Source organism: Pseudophryne corroboree, assembly GCF_028390025.1.
Source record: "Pseudophryne corroboree isolate aPseCor3 chromosome 11 unlocalized genomic scaffold, aPseCor3.hap2 SUPER_11_unloc_2, whole genome shotgun sequence".
NCBI classification, from domain to species: domain Eukaryota; kingdom Metazoa; phylum Chordata; class Amphibia; order Anura; family Myobatrachidae; genus Pseudophryne; species Pseudophryne corroboree.
The window spans coordinates 793,420-799,767 of record NW_026967478.1 but is presented as its reverse complement, the minus strand read 5'-3'; the positions used below and the strand labels follow the sequence as shown (position 1 = coordinate 799,767).

Genomic DNA, 6,348 nt, shown 5'->3' with positions numbered 1-6,348 from the left:
GCTCTTCATTTTCTGGCTTTATTTTTATGCTAACAAATTTGTTCTCTGAAAAGTGTCCACAAAGCCAAGTCTCTGATTAACACCTTTGTAGGGATGGTTTTTCACCTATTACTAAATTAAACTTGCTTCATTGGAAAGGCAGCAAGATGTATCCTCATTTCAATGTCTACTGAAATAATACAGGTTGACACCTGGAAACATTAACGCCACTGCATCCTTGCTGCTTTCTCATGTGGAAGTCTGTTTAATGTGAAAACAAGGTGATATCTAATTAGCACACAGGTAAGGAATTAAGAAAATCTTTATTTAAGGGTGAAGATGTTTCTCACAAAATTGTTGACCCAATGCATCATTGAAATTCAAGCTGGAAAGATGATTTTAATATATCACTTGTACATTTTGTATTGCTCTTCTGGTGACAATGTAGTTTGTTTTTGTCTATTACCATTTTAATAATAGGGTAAAGAAAATGAAGTGGATTTTTGAAAGAAAACAATACAGTCAATATACTATTAAAACAAATTAAAATGGTAAAAGTTATTGTACTTTAAGTAAAAATAAAAGAGACACAATATCAATCCCAGTTTTGGATTACTTTAATTAACAAAAAAAATGCATATAGCAGAGGATAGTTTCAATCTGCCTACCTCTGGGTTATGGGCCCAGCATGCTTCCATTGCAGTACTCTGCTGCACATGTAAGTGCAAGAGATCCTGAAGCACTCACTCATCATGGGAAAGTACCAATGTGTTTCTTCGTTGGTTGATGGAAGAAACATCTTACAAAAACTCTCCAGATTATTGACTTTTTAAAGTTTTTCTAGGAAACGTTTTAGATGAATGCTTATTAGCCTTTGTCAGTATGGACTTTTGCAAAGTGTCTCTGTGGCGCAATCGGTTAGTGTGTTTGGCTATTAACCAAAAGGTTGGTGGTTCAATCCCACCCAGGGATGTAATTAACCTTGTGATCAGATTTTGGTGATATTTAAGGAGACAAGTCAAAATTTCAAACCTCCTCTTATGGTGTAGGGTACATGGCCTTCTCTGATGTAATCAGAGTTAGATTTGATTCAGTGATTTTATAAAAAACAGCTAGGAAGCACAATTTAGCAGTGGGTTGCAGAGAAAAAAAATATGCTGGCAGAAAAATCCAATCGAGTGATTAAACAGCTCTTCATTTTCTGGCTTTATTTTTATGCTAACAAATTTGTTCTCTGAAAAGTGTCCACAAAGCCAAGTCTCTGATTAACACCTTTGTAAGGATGGTTTTTCACCTATTACTAAATTAAACTTGCTTCATTGGAAAGGCAGCAAGATGCATCCTCATTTCAATGTCTACTGAAATAATACAAGTTGACACCAGGAAACATTAACGCCACTGCATCCTTGCTGCTTTCTCATGTGGAAGTCTGTTTAATGTGAAAACAAGGTGATATATAATTAGCACACAGGTAAGGAATTAAGAAAATCTTTATTTAAGGGTGAAGATGTTTCTCACAAAATTGTTGACCCAATGCAACATTGAAATTCAAGCTGGAAAGATGATTTTAATATATCACTTGTACATTTTGTATTGCTCTTCTGGTGACAATGTAGTTTGTTTTTGTCAATTACCATTTTAATAATAGGGTAAAGAAAATGAAGTGGATTTTTGAAAGAAAACAATACTGTCAATATACTATTAAAACAAATTAAAATGGTAAACGTTATTGTACTTTAAGTAAAAATAAAAGAGACAAAATATCAATCCCAGTTTTGGATTACTTTAACAAAAAAAAAAATGCATATAGCAGAGGATAGTTTCAATCTGCCTACCTCTCGGTTATGAGCCCAGCATGCTTCCATTGCAGTACTCTGCTGCACATGTAAGTTCAAGAGATCCTGAAGCACTCACTCATCATGGGAAAGTACCAATGTGTTTCTTCGTTGGTTGATGGAAGAAACATCTTACAAAAACTCTCCAGATTATTGACTTTTTAAAGTTTTTCTAGGAAACGTTTTAGATGAATGCTTATTAGCCTTTGTCAGTATGGACTTTTGCAAAGTGTCTCTGTGGCGCAATCAGTTAGTATGTACGGCTATTAACCAAAAGGTTGGTGGTTCAATCCCACCCAGGGACCTAATTGACCTTGTTATCAGATTTTGGTGATCTTTAAGTAGACAAGTCAAAATTTCAAACCCCCTGTTATGGTGTAGGGTACCTGGCCTTCTCTGATGTAATCAGAGTTAGATTTGATTCAGTGATTTTATAAAAACAGCTAGGAAGCACAATTTAGCAGTGGGTTGCAGAGAAAAAAAATATGCTGGCAGAAAAATCCAATTGCGTGATTAAACAGCTCTTTATTTTCTGGCTTTATTTTTATGCTAACAAATTTGTTCTCTGAAAAGTGTCCACAAAGCCAAGTCTCTGATTAACACCTTTGTAAGGATGGTTTTTCGCCTATTACTAAATTAAACTTGCTTCATTGGAAAGGCAGCAAGATGCATCCTCATTTCAATGTCTACTGAAATAATACAGGTTGACACCAGGAAACATTAACGCCACTGCATCCTTGCTGCTTTCTCATGTGGAAGTCTGTTAAATGTGAAAACAAGGTGATATCTAATTAGCACACAGGTAAGGAATTAAGAAAATCTTTATTTAAGGGTGAAGATGTTTCTCACAAAATCGTTGCCCCAATGCATCATTGAAATTCAAGCTGGAAAGATGATTTTAATATATCACTTGTACATTTTGTTTTGCTCTTCTGGTGACAATGTAGTTTGTTTTTGTCAATTACCATTTTAATAATAGGGTAAAGAAAATGAAGTGGATTTTTGAAAGAAAACAATACTGTCAATATACTATTAAAACAAATTAAAATGGTAAAAGTTATTGTACTTTAAGTAAAAATAAAAGAGCCAAAATATCAATCCCAGTTTTGGATTACTTTAATTAACAAACAAAAAAATGCATATAGCAGAGGATAGTTTCAATCTGCCTACCTCTGGGTTATGGGCCCAGCATGCTTCCATTGCTGTACTCTGCTGCACATGTAAGTGCAAGAGATCCTGAAGCACTCACTCATCATGGGAAAGTACCAATGTGTTTCTTCGTTGGTTGATAGAAGAAACATCTTACAAAAACTCTCCAGATTATTGACTTTTTTAAGTTTTTCTAGGAAACGTTTTAGATGAATGCTTATTAGCATTTGTCAGTATGTACTTTTTGCAAAGTGTCTCTGTGGCGCAATCAGTTAGTGTGTACGGCTATTAACCAAAAGGTTGGTGGTTCAATCCCACCCAGGGACGTAATTGACCTTGTTATCAGATTTTGGTGATCTTTAAGTAGACAAGTCAAATTTCATACCCCCTGTTATGGTGTAGGGTACCTGGCCTTCTCTGATGTAATCAGAGTTAGATTTGATTCAGTGATTTTATAAAAACATCTAGGAAGCACAATTTAGCAGTGGGTTGCAGAGAAAAAGAAATATGCTGGCAAATTGTAATTACCTGTAGGTGACAAGAAGAGAAGAAACGTCAATTCACAATTGATATCAGTTGAAGATAAATTAATGCTGATTGAACACTGCTGTTATGTGTCAATTTTATCACGCTTTGATAAAAATGCACGCTTAGATCAATAAATGCACAGCCAAACGGCTTTGCACAGCCTACACCATTGGACTTAAGTAGAAGACTATTACAAGTGAAACCAATAATTGAAATCTGTAACCACACCCCACCCCCTCAAATGCCAGGCAATAAATTACCTTAAAAACAACAACCAGGCATTCCACAAAGATTAAACTGGGTCTATATCATTCAAAACTTTAAAAAAGTACTTCAAAATCACATACTATGCAATAATGTTTCAATTTGCATTACCCAGCAGAATTAGCTTTGCATATATAGATATAGTGCAGCAGAATATATTGGTGGTTGTAGTCAATTGTAATTAACTGTAGGTGACAAGAAGAGAAGAAACGTCAATTCACAATCGATATCAGCTGAAGATAAATTAACGCTGATTGAACGCTGCTGTTATGTGTCAATTTTATCACGCTTTGATAAAAATGCACGCTTGGATCAATAAATGCGCAGCCAAACGGCTTTGCACAGCCTACACCATTGGACTTAAGTAGAAGACTATTACAAGTAAAACCAATAATTGAAATCTGTAACCAAACCCCCCCCACCTCAAATGCCAGGCAATAAATTACCTTAAAAACAACAACCAGGCATTCCACAAAGATTAAACTGGGTCTATATCATTCAAAACTTTAAAAAAGTACTTAAAAATCACATACTATGCAATAATGTTTCAATTTGCATTACCCAGCAGAATTAGCTTTGCATATATAGATATAGTGCAGCAGAATATATTGGTGGTTGTAGTCAATTGTAATTACTCAGCAGAATTAGCTTTGCATATATAGATATAGTGCAGCAGAATATATTGGTGGTTGTAGTCAATTGTAATTACCCAGCAGAATTAGCTTTGCAAATATAGATATAGTGCAGCAGAATATATTGGTGGTTGTAGTCAATTGTAATTACCCAGCAGAATTAGCTTTGCATATATATAGTGCAGCAGAATATATTGGTGGTTGTAGTAAATTGTAATTACCCAGCAGCAGCTCTACTGCACTCAACATCACCAGTGCTCACAATATATATAATGCTATATACTATGCCATAGTGGTGCTTACTATATAACACCTCCTACTGCGTTCCCCCTGGCAATGAGCATGACACCCAGAGAGTGAAACCCCTGGCAATGAGCATGACACCCAGCACGTGAAACTCTTGGCGTTGAGCAGTTTTTGTAAAAGTAATTAGAAGCTTTACTGTAGGGCATAGTGTATCACAGATATTGTGGTGAGTGACATAATATGTTCCAAAGGGCATTAATGTGTGGGGCTTAACATGGTGGAAATTACTGTACTTTTTTCCCTGTGGTGGCCGAGGTCTGTTGGTGCAGGGTCAAGAACTAGGGTGTAAGGTAGTCTTTGCCTGCAAGGCTACGCTCATTTTATGGAGACCATACCCATACATTTAAGTGTGGCATATACCTGCGCTTGCTCGCGGGGTGAGAACATCTCCCTAATTGAATTCAGCGATATGAATAGAGGTTGTGCAGCAGCCACAGAAAGGGTTAATCTCTGCAGCTTGTCACTAAATTACATTGTTGCAATTTTAGCTGGGAGCTGCAATAATTACTCTAATACATAACACAGCCAACACTTCTATATTCACACAATATACTGCATGGTTAATATAGAAGTGGTGCTTGCTAAACAGCACCTCCTACTGCATTCCACATCACCGCTGGTCACACTCATATCAGGCCCATAATGCTGTATACTATGCCATAGTGGTGCTTACTATATAACACCAGGTGCTGTGCAGTGGTCAAAACACACTAACTGGTCCCATGCTGTTGTTGAACTAAAGGCCTATACACACGATGAGATTCGGTCTATGCTAATAGGTTTAAAAAGGTTACATAAAAGCTACTTTATGTATTTATTCATTAAAGTTTTTAAGTTGTATTTTACAACCATACAATGATATGATATATAATGTATCGTATAATCATTACATAATGTTGATGGCATTGAATTGTCTCTGCCTTGACTAGTGGCAGCAGCTTCAGCACTAGGTGGAAGTGGATCTTGATCTTTCCCTATTTTACCCTCCACCTTTTTGTTCTCCATTTTTTAATGTGTGGAATTATATGCCAGTAATATATCTGGAATTAGACGGTGGTAATGTCTGGAATTAGATACCACTAGATAGATACCAGATATCACTGTGACTGGAATGATGACATATGCACAGTGACAGGACACTACCACAGCACCCTACAGCAGCCATATGCGGCACAAGACACTGGAGTATTAGTAATGTACTGTAGTATACTGAGCACCACAAGACAATGAGCAGTGATACGGAGCACTGATGAGATTACTAGAACTGACACTGAGCAGCCAGATGCAGCACTGGACTATTAGTAATGTTCTGTAGTATACTGAGCACCACAATGCAGCACAAGACAATGAGCAGTGATACTGAGCACTGATGAGGATACTAGAACTGACACTGAGCAGCAAGATGCAGCACTGGACTATTAGTAATGTACTCTAGTATACTGAGCACCACATTGCAGCACAAGACAATGAGCAGTGATACTGAGCACTGATGAGGATACTACTGAGAACTGACACTGAGCAGGAGAGACACACTACAATTTCATCTTGCGCCTCTTTTTTTATTTATCTTTGCATCATGTGCTGTTTGGGGCTATTTTTTTAAGTGCCATCCTGTCTGACACTGCAGTGCCACTCCTAGATGGGCCAGGTGTTTG

At 36.8% G+C, this 6,348-nt stretch overlaps 1 non-coding gene across 1 annotated transcript; it reads left to right on the top strand.

The window, feature by feature from the left end:
- The first annotated feature begins 878 nt into the window (after positions 1–878).
- TRNAN-AUU (transfer RNA asparagine (anticodon AUU)) lies at positions 879–952 on the top strand. The gene has a single exon. It is a non-coding gene; the product is annotated as a tRNA-Asn (tRNA).
- Positions 953–6,348: the final 5,396 nt, after the last annotated feature.